The 23,918-nt window shown below is 43.7% G+C and overlaps 1 pseudogene; it reads left to right on the forward strand.

The window, feature by feature from the left end:
* The first annotated feature begins 8,648 nt into the window (after positions 1-8,648).
* On the forward strand, positions 8,649-19,540 carry LOC123114969 (uncharacterized; annotated as a pseudogene).
* Positions 19,541-23,918: the final 4,378 nt, after the last annotated feature.

Below are 23,918 nucleotides of genomic sequence, written 5' to 3' on the forward strand. Positions count from 1 at the left end.
TCATCCTCCCGCTCCACGACTTGCCTATACTTATCCTTGGCGGGTAGTGGGAGCGGGGCAGGATCAGGCCCTTCGCTTATTTCATTCCCATCGCACTACGACCAAGTTCTGGCCTAAAGAAGGGTTTTTTTGGGCGCGGAAAGAGGGGCACGGTGGTATGAGAACGAACGAAGTTTCATAGGTTCAAGTTTCATACAGGAGTTCATAGCAAGGAATAGAAAACTTATCTAAGTCTGTAGCCCATGGCAACTTTGGCTCGCCGCGGTTGGATACTTGTGGTTGCAGCCCCCGGCAACCTTGGCTTGCCGGGGTCAGGACGCTGATCCATCCCCTCTCCTCCTAGGGGTTTGTAAGAAATGCCTGCGCATCTTGCGAACCAAAAAGGACCGGAAGGAATGGAAAAGACGTGCATTCGACCTCTGTGCTAGGGATTAGTCGCTGTTGAGCACTATCGACCCTAACACACAGAGAGAGAAAAACTTGACCTAGCATGCATGCTAAAACTTAGGGCGCTAGCGCTTCATTTATTTATCTATTGCTCAGGGTCTGCGCCTGGCTTGTACAAAGGGTTACATGCCTTGCCGGCAAGGCTTGTACAAAAGGTGGCCTGCCGGAGAGCCCGACAACCGTGCCTTAAGGGTAAAACTTACGTAGATGTTTGCCGTCCCAGGAGTTACTCACCGAAACACCATCTTTGGTCCCCAGGCAGATAGCGCCGACCGTGGGGACTCGTATTACCCGATAAGGGCCTTCCCACTTCGACGTCAACTTGTTGGAATTCTTGGCCGACTGAACATGCTGAAGAACAAGGCCGCCTTCCTCAAGGCTTCGGGCATGAACCTTGCGGCTATGGCAGCGGCGCAAAGGTTGTTGGCGGCACGCATCTCGCACAGCCGCCCGAAGATGATCTTCCTCAAGGAGCACTGCGTCATCTTGGCACAACCGCTCTTGCTCAAACTCGTCACAAGCGAGCACTCGAGGTGACCCGTATGTGAGTTCCTGGGGAGAACTACCTCTGCCCCGGATGAGAGGGAGAGGGGCATCTGGCCGGTGGCTCGACTTGGTGTCGTTCCGACAGACCAAAGAACCGCCGGCGATTCGTCAATCATGCGCCTTCCACACTTGCGTAGCTTTTCCAGAGTTTTTATCCTTGCCTTCGAGGTCTCGGACGTACCGCACGATGGGGCGACTTGAGAATTGCGGGCCATCGTTAGTGGTGACCCTGTTCAGCACACCAATACGGCAAACTAGCCCCTATAAGAATTGACGGTTGATAACCTCATAGAAAGGAAGGATTACTCAAGATCAAAGATAAGTTAGCTTTTTATTGTTGCGTATATCATTGTTGCAGCCATGGGCGCCGCTGCCTGCCCTCTTCTTCGGAGCCAGGGCGACGAGAGAGCTACCATACTAACTACTGACCAGATTCTCACAACTAGGCCCCCTACCTGGCGCGCCAAAGATGTCGGGGGAACCGATCACCTATGGGGCCACAAGGATCCCTGCTATGTTCGGCGGGGGGTTAGTTGCGCAAAGGAGTTGCCACAATGTCACACAGGAGGTGGCAAGCTACGTGGTTCGAGCTTATCGCTCGATCAACGTAGGATAAACACATTCAATGTGTCGCCTACGTGTCCTCTTGCTTTATCGTGGATGACAATAGAGGCTATCCCATCCTTCGCCGCTTCTCCTCGTCCTGCCACGCGTCTAGGCCGTCGAGGCATGCAGCGCCACCCTGGTGAACCAGCTGCCGTGTTGGCAACGTGGTAAGCTTCCACGAAGATCTGCATGCCGCCACGCAGGCGTCTGCTTCGCTGGCATGCTTATCGCCGCGTTGGAGTGGTGGTGAGGTGGCGGAACCCTCGCCGAGCGCGGTCCTGGCCACGGCCCCACGATCATAACCGGCAAGGCTTGTCGGGGGCCTTGGAGTTGTCCCCGGCAAGGGTCTTGCAGGGGGTCTTGGTTATTTGATCCCACGTGGACTCGAGGATCATCGATCTTTGTGAGGAGCTGTATGCTACCAGGCATATGATCTTCGAGTCTTGATCTTGAACGTTGTCGATGGTGCTAGAGCTCACAAGCCCAAGAGTGGTGGCCTTGCTGGTTTTTCCGCTGCCCCCCTGGCAAGGGGCTTGCTGGGGGCCTTGTAGGTCGTCTCGTCAAGGCTTGTTGCCGGGCGTAGCCCTGCTTGCCTCTTGCAGCTTGCTATTCTGGGGAGTTGTCTTGACATTCCTTGCTCCCGTGTTTGCTTTTTGTTTCCTTCCTTTGCCTCACCAAGCCTTGCTGCGGGGGAGGCTACGACCGTCCGTGCACAAGTAAGGGGTACAGAAGTACCCATACTTTTGTACACCGACACCGTTGCGGGCCTAACTGCCTCTCGTGAAATCACGTTAGAGCATGTGTGACTGGACTATATACTCCCTCCGTTTGCAAAAGCTTGGGTTAAGCTTTTTTGGACGGAGGGAGTATGTTGGCCTGGAACATATGTGTCTCGGCTGGACTGGACCTATCTGGCTATTAGATACTTGTGGTGTGAGGAATGAAAGGAACAGTGTATACAGATGAGTAAATGGTACTATATAAATGAAAAGGTATCACTTACTATTGTCTGTTGGTCTAGTGAGAAACGATGTAGCTCTTTTGCCACCTAATTATCCCGGAACATGCAAATAAAGTACAAAAGATGTTGGATTTGCCCCCTGAATAACAAATTCAGTTAGAATTTCATGTCGGCAGCAATGAAGATTTCTTATTACCATTATGAAAGGACGAAGTAGAGTAGAGATAGCAGCAATTGGCCACCAAATTTTCGGACTATGATTGTTTGAGAGCACGTGGCAAAATCTTGAAGTTATTTTGGATCTATCAAATACTTCAATCGATTGTCATATATTACATCACATAAGAATATGATGCTACTGTAAGGGATATACTTACTGGATTAAATTTATCATGTAATCGTTCAGTCACTACAACATTATTTACTTCCGCAAACATCTTGATTAATAGATTACGGGATACCTTCAGAAGACTTGATGTAACCAATGTGTGACTGATCCATCCTATCAAGTTTGTTCGGAATTCCAATAGCATGTATTCTAGGTAATCATCTGAAACAAATTCTGAAATATAAAGAGGGACAAAAGAGAGTTATAGGTTTCAAATGATTACCTGATAAACATAGTGTCAGTCTCCAACTCTGCAATAATGACCTCTTATGCAGGAACCTACAAGAAACTAAGGGAAATACATATACAAAATCAAGTTGTACATTTGATTGTACTTGCACTACAAGAAATATGTCAACTAGTGACCTTCTCTCAGTGACCCTGGAAGAATTGGTCATAGATCTATGACCATTTGAGACCAATTGGTCAAAAGCTGTTCAGGGGGCTCCAAACCCTAAACCATTGCAACCCTTTTGGTCAGAAAGGTCGTAATTTCCTTACACGAAATGGTCACAAAGCAAGCAGTGCTGGTCCGCTGCCTTATTTCTAGTTGTTAATGACCAATATAGATGGTCATAGCCTTGTAGATTGTGGTGGGTTGTGATGACTAGGCGCCATCTCATCAGTTTTGCCTATGTGTCATGTCCATGTGTCAATTTTTGCCCTAGGTTGTGGAGCAGCCTATATTTCTGTTATTCCAAAAATTCCCAAAAAATTCTCATAAATTGTTTGGATCATATCTTCATCAAATATGTCAAAAACCTTCCTTGCCTAGTTAAAAAATAACTCAAGAATATTCATTTTCCTATCCTGTTCAGAGCAACACTTTGTGAAGGAAGTGTTATTTATATATCTTGATTTCCCTAAAAATTTGTGAAGACATTCTTCTTAGTATATGATCATCCTCAGCCAAAACTCACGCTCATTGTCCATGTGCATTTCCCGTACCGCTAATCAAACACTTGGCTGCTAATTCACTTGGCCCAACCCACTAGACATGCCTAGGCCACCCAGAACGCATGGGAACGCCACGGTCACGCGGTGACCATGCGGCGGGCATGCGAGCTTATGCGCTCTAGAGTTGAGGCCCTCGACCAGCGTCCAAACCTCGATGTCTTGCCATCAAACCATGTATTTCTAATTAAATAGATACTTATTTACCTAGAAATGATTTTTGGAAAAAAATAAAGAGCAAACTATGAAGCACCTGAAGTTCAAATTTGACCGGCTTCCAACTGAATCGACGGAAATTTGTCTTTTTCACCAGAGGTGGATCAAAACTTTTGACACCCAACCATTTCGACAATTGTGCATTAAATTGGCCTAGTATTTTATAAAATTGATTAGGTCCAATTTTGCAACAAATATATTGTAGGTCCTTCACAAAAAAAACTCATTTCGGGCACTCGGAAAATGGAAAATGTATTTTCTGTGAAAAGAAAATGAAAACTCCCTTAGGCAACATTGTTTGGAATTCCAAGATGCACCCTTTTGCACAATGTGAGACCATTTGAAAAAATGCCGTAAATGTGGCCATAAGATTGGTCATTTGGCTTGAAAGCCATGAATCTTCACACTTGATAGCTCATTTCTGAGAACACTTTTTTTAAAACAATTTCCTTATTACAAGTTTATTGTTTTTCCTGGAAACTTTGTCACATATAATGATGCAATGCGAAGGTTTTCTATTTCTTGATTTTTTTTGATTTTTTTGCCCGTTTCAAAATGCGGTCAAAACAGCGGGCTTGCCCGTTCCTAGCTAGTGGTTGAATGTTGGAATTTTTTGATGTTTCTCTGATTAAATAGATACTTATGTATCTAGAAATGATTTTTGGAAAAAATAAACAGCAAACTACAAGGTAGCTAAAGTTCGAATTTGACCCGCTTCCAACTGAATCGGCGGGAATTTGTCTTTTTCAAGAGAGGTGGATAAAAGCTTTTGAAACCCAACCATTTGGTCAATTGTGCATTAAATATGTCCTAGTATTTTAGAAAATTTATTTCGTACAATTTTGCAACAAATATTTGGTAGGTCCTTCACAAAAAAAAACTCATTTCGGGCACTTGAAAAACTAAAATGAATTTTCCATGCAAAGAAAATGAAAAATCCCTTAGGCAACATTGTTTGGAATTCCAAGATGCACCACTGTGCACAATATGAGATTATTTGAAAAAACTATGCCATGAATGTGGCCATAAGATTGATCATTTGGCTTGAAAACCATGAATCTTCACGCATGATAGCTCATTTATGAGAACACTTTTATAAAATAATTGCCATATTATAAGTTTATTATTGTTCCTAGAAACTTGGTCACATGTAATGACACAATGCGAAGTTTTCTAACTTTTTGATTTTTTTGAATTTTTATGCTCGTTTCAAAATGCGGTCAAAACGGAGGGCATGACCGTTCCTAGCTAGTGGTTGAATGTTGGAAAACTTTTGGTGTTTCTCTGATTAAATAGATACTTATGTACCTATAAATGATTTTTGGGAAAAATAAAGAGCAAACTACGAGGCAGCTACAGTTCAAATTTGACCCGCTTGCAGCTGAATTGGCGGGAATTTGTCTTTTCACCAAAGGTGGATCAAAACTTTTTACACCCAATCATTTTGTTAATTATGCATTAAATATGTCCTAGTATTTTATAAAAATGATTTGGTCCAATTTGGCAACAAATATATGGTAGGTCCTTCACAAAAAAACCTCATTTTGGGCACTCAAAAAATGGAAAATGAATTTTTCGTCTAAAGAAAATGAAAACTCCCTTAGGCAACATAGTTTGGAATTCCAATATGCACCCTTGTGCACAATATGAGATCATTTGAACAAACTATTCCATGAATGTGGCCATAAGATTGATCATTTGGCTTGAAAGCCATGAATCTTCACGCATGATAGCTCGTTTCTGAGAACACTTTTTCAAATTATTTTCATATTACAAGTTTATAATTTTTGCTGGTAACTTGACCACATTTGGCTTGAAAGCCATGAATCTTCACGCATGATTTTTTTTTGAATTTTTTATGCCTGTTTCAAAATGCGGTCAAAATGACGGGAATAACCGTTCCTAGCTAGTGGTTGAATCTTGAATTTTTTTAGTGTTTCTCTGATTAAATAGATACTTATGTACCTATAAATGATTTTTGGAAAAAAATAAAGATCAAACTACGAGGTAGCTACAGTTCAAATTTGACCCGCTTCTAGCTGAATCGGCGGGAATTTGTCTTTTTCACGGGAGGTGGATCAAACTTTTTACACCCAACAATTTGGTCAATTATGCATTAAATATGTCCTAGTATTTTAGAAAATTGATGGAGTCCAATTTTGCAACAAATATTTGGTGGGTTCTTCACAAAAAAACCATTTTTGCCACTTGAAAAATGATTGAAAATAGCTAGAAAGATCAGAAATGCATACAAATTTGTCCTTATCCATAGTATTTTAGAAAATTGATGGAGTCTAATTTTGCAACAAATATTTGGTGGGTTCTTCACAAAAAAACCAATTTTGCCACTTGAAAAATGATTAAAAATAGCTAGAAATATCAGAAATGCATACAAATTTGTCCTTATCCATAAAATGTGGTCTGATCGAGTGGTGCTGGTACGTGCGTGCGCTCCCTCTCCTTGCTCCTCTCGCCAAGATCTGATCGATCTGGCATGGCTTGGTCCTTGGTCCTGCTAGATCTAGCCGCACGATCGTGGCGGGGTTGGTTCGTTCAGGGCGTAGATCTGTCGAGCTGGGCCGCGATCTGGCTATCTGTTTGCCATTATCTGGAGCACCGAGCTGCTGGGTGCGCGAGATTGCATCGATGTGGTGCAGATTCAGTCTTTGGTGCGAGCACCGGCTCGAAATTCGATGCAGGTGCCATGTGATCATGTGATCCAGTGCCTCCACCTTCACTGCACTAGGATTTTAGCTGAATTAGAGCAATTGACGTACAAATTGGTCACAGTACTCGTGGTTAGTTGCTTGTAAGTGATTGAAGCAACAATTTGCACCATGAATAGTTGTTAATGAGATAAAAATGTTTCAGCTTGCTGCAACTTGTCACGTTAGCTAAGCTTGAGACACGCTACGTAGGTACTTTAAATCTAGGATTTAGTACTGGGTGGTCTTAGATCAACAAAGCCCAGTCGAAATCACATGATCAAATCGAATTTTTTACTGCTTGGGACTTTCTGGCTGTAACTATAGCATCAAGTTGTTGTTTTCTTCTACCAGTCGCTTCTTGGCTTCTTCTGATGATTCACTACTGATGCAAGATTACTAAACGGCCAACCGATTGCTGACATCTTGCAGGTTGATACGACTCTAGCTTGGACACTGCAAGAGGAAGATGCTGCGCGTGCAAGAATAGCTGCGAGAGAGGGCCAATCTAGTTCTGTAAGTTGCCGCTCTGTCTTAGTGCATATGTTGTGGGGACTCGCTCACTGAAAAATGTTGCAAGAATCATGTGATCATCTTTTTACGAAGAGTGGCATAGTTTCAGTTAGTTATGAGTTATGACTGAACTGATATGTTGATGCCCATAACTCTAAGTTAAGTTTGCCGGAAACCATATCTACACTCTCTGTTTTATTGATGAAGTCTTTGCACTTTGCAAATCAGGTAGCTGAAAGGTGAATTGTACTGTACCAACTAATGATTAGGTACTGTAAAATGTTTCTCCTGCATAACTGCACTTTGCCATTACCTTTAGGCACTTCTTATTCCGCCACGAGCAGGGAGCGGAAGGCACAACCAGTGACCAGTGAGCGCATGGGTGGCTCAAGTGGTGATGAAGAGCGACAGAAGACTGCCAGTGGTGAGCGGCGATGGCGACCTCGAGACCAGCAAGTAGGCGACGACGACCATGAAGTGGCTGAATCGACTTGAGGTGGTTTAATTCTTCGAAATTCTTGGAAATGCTTTGGTAGTTTCATTCAATGAGAAACTGTTTCACGCTGAAGTTTACTGGTACATGTGTGGTTTTCTATTGTTGTTTCATTTGGGTTGGTTTGGGTTGGTTCCAGCGGGGAGATGTGCATGCACACTGGCAGCATGAGCTAGCAGCCATGATTGCCAGCCAGCCACCACCACGGAAATGTAATGCTTCTCCAACCAAGCAATGTCGAACTTAGCTAGCTGGGTGGCCCTAACATTCTTGGAACCGAGCAACCGAACTACTATTCTGTATTTTATAATGTGTTCCTATTATGCATGACATAGGCTTGATGAAATCTTACTCTTTTAATCACAATAGCATAGCAGTAACATGTTATAACGTTGGATGAAGAAAAGCATATGTAATAAGTTCTTTCATGTTTAATTACCTCAATTATCAAGCAGTGTTTGGTGTTGTATACATTTACTGCTATCAATCGACTACAGTAGTCATCTGGATGCTTGGGACTTGCATATATTCTGCTGCACTTGAAACATCAACAAGTATTTTTCCTTGTTTTTTGGAACAATTGGTGAACTTCATATTCCTGAATATATGCATTACTATTCGGTATAGGTCTAGGCGGTTCTTTGTATTACAGCTCCTTATCATGTCCCTCTAATATTTCTGTAGGTGGCCATGAACTTAGTAAATCATCAGGAAATGCCTTTGCTGCAGCTCACCTATGGCCTTGTTTGTCCTGTAGGTTAGTGAGAAGCATTAGGAGGAGGAGCTCAAGCAGGCCACCATAAAGTTTTAATTGCAAGGATGGGAGGTGGATGCCCGCACAAATCCGGCGTCTCCGACCTCGGCATCCACAAGGAGGAGCGGCGACAACCCCAGACCCGTCCGCTGGTGCTGCTGATCCTGCTTGGACGGGCATGCTACCTCTTCCATGTGGACTACATGACAACCATGGTGACCTCTCTGCTCCCTACATCTTATAGTAGTTGGCCTAAGATTATAGTTGGGCTGTAAATGAACTTCTTCAGTTTGATTTGTAAGATATAATACCAGTCTAAATCAGTCGATCATGGGTAATATAAGATTCTAACTAATTCCTTAAGTTTGTTTCTTTAACCATATGTGTAAGTAAAATCCTGGTTCATTGCATTTTAGCAATGCATGCTCTACCATGAGTCATTCAACAATTATAGGATATTGTGACTTTCATCGGTACCTACTTGGACACACAAAATATGAGTAGATACAATTGACTTCTGGTTATTTTATGTTGTCAGCTTCATTTGTTCTGATCTTTAGAATATTGCCTTCATACTATCTAATTTCTGCAGTTATTGAAGTTAAAATGCACGATGCTGGTGACTAACCAGAAAAGTTCTTTGAGTTCCATACATTGAGTAAAACATTTCAATCTGTCATTGAGTTAGCTATATATATATATATATATATATATATATCCATGATACCATTTTTGTATTGTGATAGTTTCTCATCTTTTTGTATTATACTTGTATACATTATTCCTATTTGAAGTCATCAACTGAGCTGTTGTAAACATTCCTGCCATGTGCTGCTTCCTTTTTCATGCTTTGCTACTATAGATGATTTGCTTGAACTGAGCTGGTTGAAACAAGGTGGAAGGATGGAGTTTATATTCTTTCAGTGTGCCATGTTTATACTTGGTTTGGTTCCCTGATGCGTGCACTTCCTAACATGTGCAGGTGCAAGAGAACCACGCCAGATTTTCTTTCCACTATGAATGCCATCCTTCGGTCGCTCTTCTTCCGTTCTCACATAGCTGCTAAGCGAGCAACCACACCTCTACTGTGCTCTATTTCAAGCTCATGCTCTGTGTGTGTCCACGACCATCGAGCCCTTGTTTTGCTACTTCTAATCTTCCAGTGGCAAAGAATTATTCTTGTCCTTGTTTCGATTTCCTTGTTGTAACTTCATTCTTGCCCCTTGTTTCATACTAGTACTCTATATTATATGCTCCTGCTCATCTTCTTTTGAAGAATCACATGGTTCCAAACATGTGCAGGAACCAAATTCATGGGTGATTAGACAAGAGGGTCAGAAGAAGCCTGGAGATGTGCACAATAGTTTTAGTTGATGTTGCCACCATGTTTTGGTGCCTCTGTATTTGTTTCTGATTGTATGCACACTTGATGGATCGTGCAGATGTGCTGTTGTGAGTTTCATAGAGTGATTTTTGGATTTGATCATTTAATAGTGAGCATTATTGATTGTTGCTGTTGAAATGTGTAAAATTGAAAGATGTGAATGAAAAAGGCTGAATGTTCGTCTATTGGATCGAATAATATTTGGGATCTAAAAAGGCTATGGCCCAAACAATAGTGGACTGGAATATTGTGCATTTATGAAAAACAAAAACAAAAGGTTGAATGAAACGAAATGCAAAATGTCCTAGGCCCAGAAAATAAAAAGGCCGAATTGTAGGGCTTGGCCCATGAACCTGACCAAAAATTGACAAAAAAAACACAAATAGGTTCAATTATTGGGCTCGGCCCATGTAAAACACCTAATCGGACCGGGCTGAATCTTGTCAGTGACCTTTTGAATTGGTCGCAATTTTGCCACGTCAGCTTGCCACGTCGGATCCGACGTGGCTTCGGCACACAGCTAGTGAACAAAACAAAATAGTAGGCATATTTTGCTCGTAAACGGCTACGACCTTCTCACAGAGAAGGTCAAAAATGTCAGTTTACGACGGTCAGCTTTTGACCTTCTGGTTTTGGTCACAAAAAGGTCACAAATGGAAAACTATGACCATTCAGTGACCAATAGTGGTGGTCACAAGTTGACATATTTCTTGTAGTGTTGGTAAGAATGGTAAGATACAAAAAATTAAAGTGCATAACTTGCAAAACAATTTGTTTACTGCATTACGATTAGAAAATGCATCAATCATTGCATTTCCAAGATTGTAAACCTGAACCTCCACAGTTCGTACTCCTGACAAACGGCAAAAGCAATGCATAGATGCATAACCAACCCACACTGGGATGCCAACATTCACCTGTAAAACCTGCTGGAAGTACAAAATCCCTGACAGCCCGGGGAATCGAAGAATTCACCTTTTCATCTTTGACAGTGTTCATCAAAGATTCATCATGATTCTCCCAATGAACATGCAGCTTAGAGTTGCCATCCAACAAATACCTAATAGTCACATCAATCAGACAATGAGAAACTCGTCGCAAATACAGACTTGATAACTCTTTGCAAATTCTGTCAGGCATATCAGCATACAAATGGACGACTGCTATTAGATTTTAGAAGAGAAGATAGCAATCTGTTGCGGCGGCCATGTTCCCAAGCAGATGTGGTGTCCATGGCTGCTGAGTCATGCGACCTTTGGCAAGCATGCAACCAATTTCAGAAGAGAATATACCAATCTGTTGTGGCCATATTCCCAAGCTGATGTGGCGTCTATGGCTGTTGTGTCATACGATCTTTGGCAAGTATGCAACCAATTGGAACTGAATGTTTCAGAGACGGTATAGATTAATTAGACTTATAACTAAATTGCTAAGATTAACACACATTATTTATGCCTTCAGTCCTAGCAGCTGAAACACACGAAGAAGGCAATTAATTTGCAAAAAATAAAGGGGGTGATGTAGAGAACATGTAACTCACTCAAGCATTACACAACCAACCCGACTCTATTATAGAGCATTATAAAAATTATGAACCTTAAAGTATGATCCGTGAGATAAAAAATAAGAGTGTTTTTTATTCAATCACCATATTTTGAACTAATACTTCGAACCAAACCCATTGTGACATTTTAGTAGCAATCAGGTCACTGAAGGAGTTAAAGTGTCGGACGAAAAATAAGCAGTTTAGATTATCCACATGCCTCTGTTGGTTTACCATATCACATAATACAACCGATGTGCATAAAATCAATAGCCGTGAGAAAGATTTGTGTTTTCTGCTCTTCTCCTTCATCATTCATATTGCTAGCATGGAGAAAAAGCATTGTTGCCCATCTCTTATTTGAAAAGATCGCAAAATCCAAAAAAAGGATGAAATGTAGAGACTGCAAGAGCAATAGGAATACCACCGATGGATCCCCGGTCATATGTTGATTGAATACTTGCTGCTGATGTCATGGACTTCTAAATTTATGCTTGAGGCAGGCCTCGAGGCATTGGCATCCACCACTCCTTTGTCTCGGTGCCCAGCGGCAACGCCGCCAAGGGGGGGGGGGCTCGTCGGTGCCGCCACCATCTCCTCACCTGCAAGATCAGCCTCCAGTCTCTCGGATCCGCAACGCAAAAGGCTTCTGGCGCCGATGTGGGAGGCGGGGAGCAGAGGTGCGGCTGCAGGTGGAGGGAGACATGCGGCGACCGGGACTGCGGGAGGGGCAGATCCATAGAGGATTTTCTCCATTTTTTTTGTCGTACGGGGTGTGGCATGGGCTTCGACACGAAAAAATCGGTGCAGGGGCTATCGACGGTGGAGGGGAAGGGACGAAAATAAGCCAGACGATGATGACGGGATAGACGAAAAAAACTAACGAAAAAACGACGAAGGTGGGACGAAAAAACCCCGGAACGGAGACTACTAACTGCTCCATTAGGAGTAGAGATTGGGTTTAACCCAAATTTTCCGTCTTGAGATGATTTTTTGTGTATGTTAGGTCTTGTATAGACATTGATGATGAGGTCATCGATATACACTAAGTGATATAAAGTAAACAAATTTGGGATTCTTTTATTAAACATGTAAATAATCATCATTATTTGAGTAATCCTTTTGAAGAAGGAACTCATTTAGTCGGTAGTACCATATGATTTCCGACTATTTCAAGTCATAGAGTGACTTCTGAAGTTTTACACAAAAATCATTGCGATTTGCTTTTGGATTCGGAAGTATAAGCCCTTCAAGGACTTCAATAGAGATTTTTGGAATGAGTGACTCATATGAGTATGTAGCCACTTCATCCATCAACTGCATGGATAATATTAATATTTTTATTTCCAATGATATTTAGTATCGAAACATAATTCCACTCATACCAAGCGGGTATGTTACATCGTAATCGATGTCGGGTCTCTGCCTGAACCCTTTTTCTACAAGCCTTGTTTTCTCACCACCTCATTGACTTTGTCTATGAATGAGAAGTTTTTAGTATTCCGTAGGGATGATACTTATGAGGAGTAGGCATTACTGCGATAAGTACTACTCGTTTGTAGAGCGAGTACTATTCTTCGTTACTTGCTTCCTTTTATGTGAACCAATATGAGTGCAAGAGGCACTCTACCATGCATTTTGGTTCAGGGCCCAAAAAGGTTTTAGCAATTTGAGAAGAAATATATGTCGGTAAATGTAGTCTTTAGTTTATATGATTCTGATGGAATCATTGAAGTTTGTGGATAATATATTTATTCCTTTTTAACTTCTTGTGATTTCCTACAAAAAATGGAGTTAAGGTGTTTCGATTTCCCGCAGCAAAACATTTGTGCACATTTATGTCGGGCTTTGGATGATGAGCATCCAATGAGGTGTATTTCAAGTTGATGTTGAATTACATTTACTGGTTGAGAATTTGATTTCCTCTGTTTCCGCGGAAGTATATGAGAACTTATATCTCATGTTGTCAGATTCTCTCCCCCTCTTGCTCTCATTTGGGGGGAAGAGTGGTTTGTTATGTACCTCTACTCTTTCTAACACATTCCTGCAGGAGTATAAAATTTAGTGACACCTTGTCATCAGTAAATGTATGTGGCAGTTTGCAATGTGTTGCAAATATATAATTCTCTAAACTTCTACTTAAGATTCTTTGAGTTCGTGGATATAAGGATTGAATGTCAATAACAATTTTAATTTATTTCTTGGCATTCTTTATGGTACTTATCTTCCCATAATGCCGGAAAATATCCTTATTGCTAACGCAATCAGCATACGGGCTATGAATAATTTTGATTGACGGATAAATTGTTATTTCTTACATAGATCCCTAATTTTCTGTGAGTGCCCATTGATGTATGCTGGAGTGGTGATATCGGTATGTAACCGAATTATTGCAGATGGGAAACCCTTTGTTGATTTCCACGTAGTTACTACAAGGGGAAAGTAGTATGATATGCAGTTGGTATGATTTAGATCATACTAACGGTGTGTAAGGCCATATGCGTCCAGCAAGAGGCTGGTAAATTTACAATTCTTTAAAAGTGGCCATGTAATTCATTTGACTATCTTTGATAAGAAATTTAGTTTAACCATTCTGGGTATGTACATAGGGTACTGAATCCAATCATAAAATTCTCGTGAAATGAGTTCAACGACATTCCCGTTCGAATGGGTTTATCCTTTGTTCGGGAGAATTTGCTCCTACTTTGATAAGTTAAGCAATTTATTGGGTAAGATCATGGTTGTGTGTGATAAGAGACACACTTAAAAACATTTTATGAATGTGTATATGAGTACCATGAAGTATCTAAATTACCCCAGATAATGGTTCAACATTCCACATATATCTTTTGAATGTGTTCAAGGAAGAATAAGTGGCTCATTTAGAATTTTAAGGTGAGAATTCTTTAAATCGGATTTCCCCTATGGCACATGTGGTGCACATATAATTTGATGATATGGTGAATATTTTGCAACTTGTTAAATTGTGACCAATAGAATTGTCAATAAGTTTCTAATCATCCCCAAACCAGGATGGCTAAGGCTATCAAGCCTAATATTTAATTTATTGATACTTAGAAAACCATTATGTACACAACAATACTGAATATGAATTGAAACATACATTCAAATTTATTAAATATTGTATCCAAGGGATATGATATTGGACATTTTACTACATGTACTAGTACAAGTATAGGCTAATAATATGTTGGGATAATTAGGAGATTACCTGAGGCCTCCGATATTCTTGAGTGCAAATGAGTTCATTCTCCATCTTCTGCACTAGATTTTGGTCCTCCTTGTGATGAGGATTCTGAGAAGAATCCTTTACCAGGATCTGGTTGTTATTTGCAAATTTTCAAATTTATCCCATTCAACTTATTGGCCTTTTAATAAACTTGTGGTGTGGTTCGACCATATGTTTGAGGGTTTGGTAATCATAGGTACAATATTTATATAACCATACATTTGACAAACTTGAGAGTTGTCTTTTGATCATTTGAAAGCGACCAATTCCTATTAAGAGATAATTCTGTCTTTAGTTGTCTATTAGCCTCCACTTTACTTCAAATTCCTCATGGTTCTATTTTGTGACCACTAACTTGCATAGTATTCTCGGTACCAACAAGAATTTTAAATTATAGTATAGCACATATTGGGTGAATCTTATGATTTTAAGAAATTCCATGTTTCTTGATCATAAAAATGGTATTACCATCTTAAGAGGATGTAAAGTGCATTAAGGGATTTTCAACTGGATCTGTATATAGGAAAATATTTGATCACGAGATCTCAACTTGAAGTTGATTAAGTGATAAAATTGTGAGTTGCGATAGACTTGAGGTCTTGAAAACTAAATGGTGGTCATCCGCGATGTGCTTATTCTCTTAAGGGAAATATTGGAAGTGAATAAATATTCAGCCATAATGTACTTAGCTTGAGAACTAAGTGACGTTTGTGACATATAAAATGCATATCTACATACTTAGCTATTAAGAGAATAACCATGACATATTATCCTGGCGGTGGAGTTATATATAGTGGCAACAATGCGACAAGTGGATACAATGACTGATGTCATGAATCATGCTAAAATAAATACTCCCGCCTAATCATAAATTTAGTGCATTTGGAAATGTAAATAGTGAAAATGATTTGTTTGAGAACAATCATGGCCAAGGTGATCCTTGGTGAACGTAAGTGTAGCCTTCAATACAATGCATGTGATAAAATCATTGTTAATATTTTGGACTTCATTCTTGAGGAAGTGTGTGAGTTTAGAGTCGCTGCCAAAACGTATAGACTTTGCATGTTTGACATTGGTTAGTCACTATGAAAGTATAACCACAATGTGATGTGGACATTGCAACAGTGTTTGAGACACTTGCTATAAATTATGGTATCCATCTTGATGGATGGACGACAATATAGTTATAAGTAATGACATAGGCTCTTCTGCCATGTATTTTACCAATGAAATAGAAGGTAATCACCAGGGTATGCAAATATTTACGTAATTTTGTATAACATATTCAAGCAAAGTGAGGCTTGAATTAGCACCAGATTACCATTTCAGCATATAGTGATTGCACATAATTATATTACTATGAGAGTAGACAATTTTAGTGAACAACAACACCAATTTCCTCAGAGGAGCAAATTCTAGAATATATAGCTGATGCTTTATAACCATATGTGTAGACCTCAATTCATATTGGATAACATTTTGAAGATAATCACCAAATGCGGTGTATATCTCGCAGTAATAGAAAACATAGTTCGACTTTTGTCAGTAGATGTTCATAATTGTATTACCTTATGTTATGCTGAATTTATGAAATCACTTTGAAGGTAATCAACTGTCAAAGTGACATGATGTAGACCTTGCAGTAATAGTGTACAGTCTGCAAAATTTGCAATAGATGCCCGTATTACCTTGTGATATCTGGAGGTAGTCACATTTAATATTAATATTTGGAGGAGCACGTTTGAAGGTAGACATCTTATCAAAATGACAAGACGTAGACCTCACAGTAGTGATGGGTAATATGCAAATTGTGCAGTAGACGCCACCATTACCTTGTGATTCACAAATAAATGCAGGTAGTCATAGTGAATATGACACTTCATAATTCGTGTTTGAATTTACATCCATGTTTGCAAGGAAAAAGAATTTCAATTGCAATAATATAGTTGTTGTCTCATTATTGCTATTACAGAGGAAGCTAGGGGCAAACAGATTAAACATGTAATCGCATGTAACAAATTTCAGAAAATGTCTATTCGTTTACATATGGTATATGAAACATAGAGACAAAAAATGTCTCCAATGTTAATTTTACGATATTGGCAAGAGCCTAAACAACAATTTATGATAAATACAGAGACTGTGCTGCATAAATATTAGATCTAAGGATCTTAAAAAAATCTGTTGACTACCTTACTACTGTTACGGCCTGAAACATATTTCAGAAAGGAAGAAATTCCAGAAGCAGATATCTGAAGTATAGTAAAACCTGATGGCTGAACCGGTGAACATGTATTACATGTACTAATATGTTAAATACCAAAAAGTAGGAGGGCTGAATCAAAAACTCGCCAAAGGATCGTTCCCCAATTCCCGTGCGTGCTTGGTGGCCATGGCAAACCACCACCGCATGTTCTTGCTTAGGCCAATTCCACCGCGCGACCCTATCCTGTCCATCCCCGTCCGTTTGGGGTAAAAGGGACAAAAGAGGCGGCCCAGCGCGCGGCCTCAAACGGACAAATGTCCGGATTCCGTCCGTTTTCGACCCATCTCCGGCCCAAACTTGCGCCCGGTTTGGGGTGAAATAGACAGCACGCGGACGGGCGGGACGCGCGCGCTTGTCCTCCCCTGGCCCGCCCGTCGGTGGGAGAAACCAAAACCCCCCCACGCCCATTTGGCGCCATTTGCCCCAAACCCTCCCACATCCCTCCCGCCGCCCCCTCTCTCCCCCGTCCATGGCCGACGCCTCGCGGGGTTCCGGCGGCCTGGCCGTCGACCCGCCCGCAAAGGTGAAGAAGAAGGCGGTAAGGAAGCCGCGGTCGGAGTGCACGCCGGAGGAGATCGCCAAGTTGGACGCGGAATCGGCAAAGAGGAGGGAACGGAGAGCGATCGTCAAGGTCAATGCAGCCGCGGCCAAGTTCGCCGCCCAGCGCGAGGAGCTGGAGGCCGCGCGGCGCAAGGCTGCTGCGGACGAGAAGGAGGACCTCGTCAACAAAGCGCACGCCATCCTCATGCTTGGCATGGGCCGTCCTGCCGGGTTCCCTGCAGCGGCCGTCGGCCCGGCAAGCACAGGCTCGTCGGTCACCCGGCCTACGCACTGCCAGTCACCGACATCGCACACCACGCCCATGTCGCCCTGCTTCCCTCCGCCAAGGCACGATGGCCAGACCCGTTTCTCGGGGTCGCCGGACGTGGGCGCGTTCGCGCCGTCCACACCACGCCCCGCGGCCGTCATCGACCTCAACGTCACGCCTGGGTCCAGCAGCGGCGGGCGGCCGTCCGTCGAGATGCTAAGAAAGCAGGCACGGGCATCGTTCACGGGCACCATGCCGGCCCCGCGCGTCTTGTTTGATGAAATGCCAACCCCAATGCCAGCGGTCGACGACCCCTTCTACAACCGCTACATGGAGGACGTGATCTTCGACGGTGGGCATGGTCGTGCCTACGACCCCGATGAGACCCAAAGTCAGGATGGCCGCGCCGAGTACGTCCTCGATGAAGGTGGGCACGACTGTGCTGACTACGACCATGGTGACTCGTGGCATGAAGACGATGGCATCTATGTCGAAGGTGATGAAGAAGAAGAAGAAAGCAATGACGTTGATATTAGTGGTGCGCCATTGTTCATCGACGAGCTCACCCAAAGAGCGGAGGAACAAAAGAAGAGGAAGGGCATTGTTTTTGTGGTGCGCCATTGTTCATCGACGGGGTCATATACACAAGAGGAGGACAAGTTGATTTGCCAAGCTTGGATGGAGATTAGCCAAGATCTGAGGACCGGCGCGCAACAAAAGGGCATTGTGTTTTGGACGAGAGTCCACAAAACATTCCATGAAAGGAAGATGTTTGAGCCCTTCCAAATTACAAGCAACCGTGGCATCGGTTCGATTCAAAAAAGATGGTTGTTCATCCAACAAGAGTGCAACAAGTATTGCGCCTCATTTGAGAGCGTTGAAGCACGGCCCGTGAGTGGTCTCGGCGTTGGGCACATGGTATGATCTCCTCTTTCTAGCCCTTTCCTTGCTACGGCCATGAGACTTTGGCCGTGTATATGTTTGCATGTTCACTTGTTGTTGATCATGTGGTGTAGACATTCCAATCTTTGGAGGCATTCAAGGCCCGGCACAATGACAAGCCATTCACTCTTACGCATTGTTGGACGCTCATCAACATGTGCCCTAAGTTCAAGGACCAATACCGTGAACTACAAATGAAGAGAGGACTGAAGACGGCCAAGTTCGCCGGAGGTGGAGATGGCGAGGCGTTGAAGAGGCTGAGGGGCAAGACCAACTCCAAGGTGGACGACATACGTGACGCCTCATCCATGGCCTTGCATGAGACTTTGCATGGCATGATGTCTCAAAAGGATGTGAGGGACAAGAAGAAGCGGTAAAGCAAGGACGAGCAAATGAAGCAATACCTAGACCTTCAAAGACAGAAGCTTGAGATGGAGGAGGCGGCCAAGAAGAGGAAGATCGACATGGAGGAGGCGGCCCGGCAAAGGCAGCTCGACATGGAGGAGGCGGCCCGGCAAAGGCAGCTCGACATCGAGGCCGACAACGTCAAGGCCAGGCAGAGGCAGCTCGACATCGAGGCTACCAATGCCGCCACCAAAGCGAAGGAGGTGGCCCTTGCGATCATGAGCGTGGACTTGTCGAAGATGAGCGACAAGATGAGGGCCTGGTTCGAGGCCAGGCAGAAGGAGATGCTCGACGCCGAAGGCCTGAACTAGGTCGTCCGATCGGCGTGGCCGTTCTTTTTGAGGCTGGCATGGGTGCTGCCCGCCCGCCCGTCGGGCCGCTGGTAGTGTGCCGGTGAGAAACCATTCATTTTGGAGGCCGGCTGTGTTGCCGGCCGCTGGCTGTGTTGCCGGCGAGGAGAACTATTCATTCTGGAGGCTGGCTATGTTGCCGGCCGCTGGCTGATGCCGGCGATGGACGTGTAGGCCGCTGGCTCTGTTGCCGGCGTGAACCGGGACCGCTGGTCCGAACTAGGGCTTGTCATTTGAAAACTAGACGCGGACAGGATGGGGCAAAATGGATGCGGCCGCGCGGTGGCCGCACGGCCATCGCATTCCAGGACAGGCCCGGACACGACCCCAAATCGCTACCCAAACGGACAGAATCCGGACAAAACGGACGTCGGTGGAGTTGGACACCTCGCGTCGCACTTACCATGCCCTGCTTCCGCCGTGCAGAGATTCATCGATGGGATTTTTCTTTTCCAGCCGCTGCCTCCGGTGAAGGTCGGGGCCGTGCTCCGACCAGAGGGCTTGGATGCGCGTGGGGTGCAAGGCCGGGTCGGGCCCCGCTGGGCCGTTGGCCGCGTACCGTCCCGTCCACACTTGACGGAGCCGCCGGATTGCGCCGCGCCTGAGGGAGAGGGCGCAGTCACGGCCATTCGCCGACAGCAATGCCGGCCCGTGCGCTGCGCTTCAAGAGAAAGCCATGGCCGCTCCTTCGCGCCTCGCGCCTGATGGCTTCGCCGTTCGGCCGTTTGCCTCGTCGCGCCGGAGGGCGCCGCCGCAGGAGGTCCAAGATGCGCCGTTCGCCTGAGGGCGCTACCATCGCGTGCCTGAGACCGAAGCTCGCCGCGCCTTTGAGAGGCCGCGGTGATGCGGTCGCCTGGAGGAGCCGTTCCGCCCCGAAGTAGACTGTCGTTCTTCTTCTTTTCTTCTTCACTGTGTGGCCTGTGCTCTCGGCAGAGGCGTGTTGATAACGTGTGAAAAGAAAACGAGAGAAGAGGATGGAATGAACAATGATTTCATTGACCGAAGATTCGGGTAACTAGCGGTTGCTAACTACACAACCGACCTAAGCATGGACTATTAGGATTTAATTAAGGAAAGTGTTTACAGCCGGTGCGCCGGCCAAACGCTACGCCGGACTCGCGATAGCCACGGGATCGAGTCAAATCGTGCGGCGCCCAACGGACAAAATTACTGTTATGACCTAAAAGGCTAACAAAATTCCGATTTGACCTTGCTTTGAAAAGAATTTCGTTTCTGACCTCCTTGGGTGACACCAACATCCCTGTTGTCTGGGTTGCAAAGCAGACGCCACGAACCCTGACGTCTGGCCCCTGGCCCGCACTGCCCGCCTGCCCATTGACCTGCTGACGTGGCAAAGGGACCAGACGCCAGAGACCTTGGCGTCTGGCCGTGGTAACTAGATAACCCCCGGGAGAGTGTGTGGGACCCACCCCACACACTTTCCCCAATCCACAACCCAAGCTTGAAGAACACTTTGAGCTCTCATACTCTCTCCTACCCCTCAAGCTCCCCCTCAAATCCCCTCCAAAAGGTGCATCCCTTAGGTGGATCTTTCCATCACTTTGTTGCTCTTGGTAATCTCCCCCAAATCATCCAATTATTTTTTGTTAAATCTTGTTATTTTGGTTGCATTTTATACATATTGGTGGAACCCTAGTTCATGTTTTCTCCCTTATGTTAGTGTGAATGGCTTGGTTAACTTTGATAATATAGTGATATGCATGGTGTGTAGTAGGAATATATGCTTGTTGAGTAGAAAGATTGGGGGTTAGAGTTAGTTAGTGATTAGGGTTAACTTTGCTTAATGTGTGTTAATTAGTGATACTTTTGTGGACATCACCAATAATTTAGTGTTGATATGATTCGGATATAATGAGATGTATTTGGATAAACACCAATTCTCATTGAAGTCTTAAATGCATTCATGTTATTTTTAGATGGAGAAACTTGTTAATGTTCATTACATGGACAAGGAGGCATTCTTGAGTAACAATGCCGACACGGGTGAGGAACCATTGGTTTTTGATACAAGCCCTAGGTATGAGGATGTTGTTGCAAAAGTGAGACAAGCCTTAAAGTGGATGGACACCAATGTTGATGTTAAGTTAATAGGAAGGTATGATGTTGGAGTTGGAGCCAAATCTCGCTTGAAAAGTATGCCTATCACCTCGGATTTGCATTGGGATGTATACAAGGAAAAAGTTTCCCAATCGGAAGGCAAGTCACTTGAATTGTTTGCCACCAAGGTTGAATCTCCTCGGTTTACACTTGATTTGAACCGGCATGTCTCTTCCCCAAAGGATGACATGAGCGAGATGACAATGGTGCCACTTGTTGAGCATAGGGTTGTGGTTGATTCTCCCAATGCTTATCGCCAACCACGTCCCCGTGTACCATCTATTGAACCAAATGAGGTTGAGTTGTATGCCCCCAATGCTTCTAGCCAACCACCAACTAGCCAAGCAAATGAGTTGAGGTGATTGCTAGTGACGAAGTAATTCAAGATGATGAAGATGTTTATGATGATGACGAAGAGCAAGAGGAAGGGTTTCATGGTAATGATGTTGGTGACTTGGATGCGTACATAGCGCAAAAGGACATGGATCGTGAGTTGCCTTTTAGGCGTCAATATGCATATGACTCGGATGACGATGGTCCAGTTGAACAGTTAGACGAGGATGGATTCACAAAGGAGGAAAATCAAATCCACTTTGAGTTGGCGGGCTTAGAAAAAAGAACTCACTTGTTTAAAGATCTTAGCCTTGCCCATAAAGCTGTTGTTGATGGTGGAATGAGAATGACGGCGATTGAGCCAACACCATGCCCGGATCCAGGAGAACCAAGGGAGGAGAAGGAGGACGAGAATGCTTATTTGAAGAAAGGAGTGAAGTTTCTAAGCTTGCCTATGCTGAAGTTTTGGTTGTCTGACTATGCCATTCGGAACCATAGGCCATTTTATGTTGTGCACTCCGACATGAAGTTGCGTTACACCGTGAAGCGTGAGCAAGAAGGATGCCCATGGAAGGTTCGTGAAAGAAAGCTTAAAGAAACCAAAGAATGGGTGTTAAGAAGTTGTGTTGCCACTCCATGGCGTCTGGGTCCCTATCCAGAGAGCATTTTTGCAGTTATTTGTCTGATGGATAAGATTCGAGTGGATAAGATTTTTTGGGCCCACCTCTAGCCCTCTCATGCATTCATCTCCACCTCTACCCCTCTCATTTCATTCATATCCACCCACTCTCACCTCTAGCCCTGCCAACGTCACTCCCTCATCCAGCACCCTAACCCCCCTCAAATCTCTCACATATCGGTCCGGTTTCACCATTGGATCTTCAGGATTTCGAAACTAGAAGGTAAATCAACTCCACCCCATTTTTTGGTTGGTTTAATATATCATACTTTTGTGCAAACCCTAGTTTGTTTTCTTCATGGTTTAATGAATCATAGGTTAGCTACTAAGAGATTTGTGTGATGTAGATGGCTAAGGAAACTCAGTGGGTGCTTAGCCCTGTTGTTCATGTGCAAGGCTTGTCTCCATGTGTTGTGCAAGTTAGTGAAGTGGACCTCACTTTCGATTGGTTGAAGACTAAATTCATGTTGAAGCAAGGGTTGAAGGAAGAGGATTTTGTGTACTACATCAGCAGGAGGCAGTCAGATGGCCCCAGGGAAAGAAAATTGGTTGACATAACTGATGATGGCAAGATTCAAGAAATACTGCAAGAATGGCAATGGAAAAGGGTTGTTGACTTGCATTGCTACAGGAAACCGAGTTATATGTGATGTTCATATCGTTTCAACTATCGTGGACCATCATGGTCATGAACTACTTATGTCATTCGAGACATTGTATGTGATGAACTTCTCATTCGAGACTATTTGTGTAATTTGAACTATGTTTGTAATTTGCTATGTCATTCGAGACATTGTATCGTAGACCATCGTGGTCATGAACTATGTTTGTCATTTGCTATTATGTGAACACTAATGTTTGTCATTCGATACTATGGGTGTTTGCTAGAACAAAATATATATGTGCGGTCAGCGCCGCGTGGTTCACCGGCGGAGCGCGTCACTTAAACTGCAACACGAATGGGAGAAGACCCAATCTCCGAACGTAAGGCTCGTACCGTGGGTCGTAAGTAAAGTCATCAGCGGAATGACCCCTCATGCGCATAGCAACTACAAGCTGCAAATAAAGTGATGTTTTAATCAATACAAGAACACAAATGAGAAACAACGAAAATTGATAAGTCTAGCTTCTTACATCTCCCTTCTCAATGGCACGAGCACGATGCTCCTTATCCCACTCATCGATTAATCCGTCATACCAAGGTCCATCATTATTGAGGGAGTTCTGGACTAGGGGGTGTCCGGATAGCCGAACTAT

The sequence above is a fragment of the Triticum aestivum genome, chromosome 5B (genome assembly GCF_018294505.1).
Source record: "Triticum aestivum cultivar Chinese Spring chromosome 5B, IWGSC CS RefSeq v2.1, whole genome shotgun sequence".
NCBI classification, from domain to species: Eukaryota; Viridiplantae; Streptophyta; class Magnoliopsida; order Poales; family Poaceae; genus Triticum; species Triticum aestivum.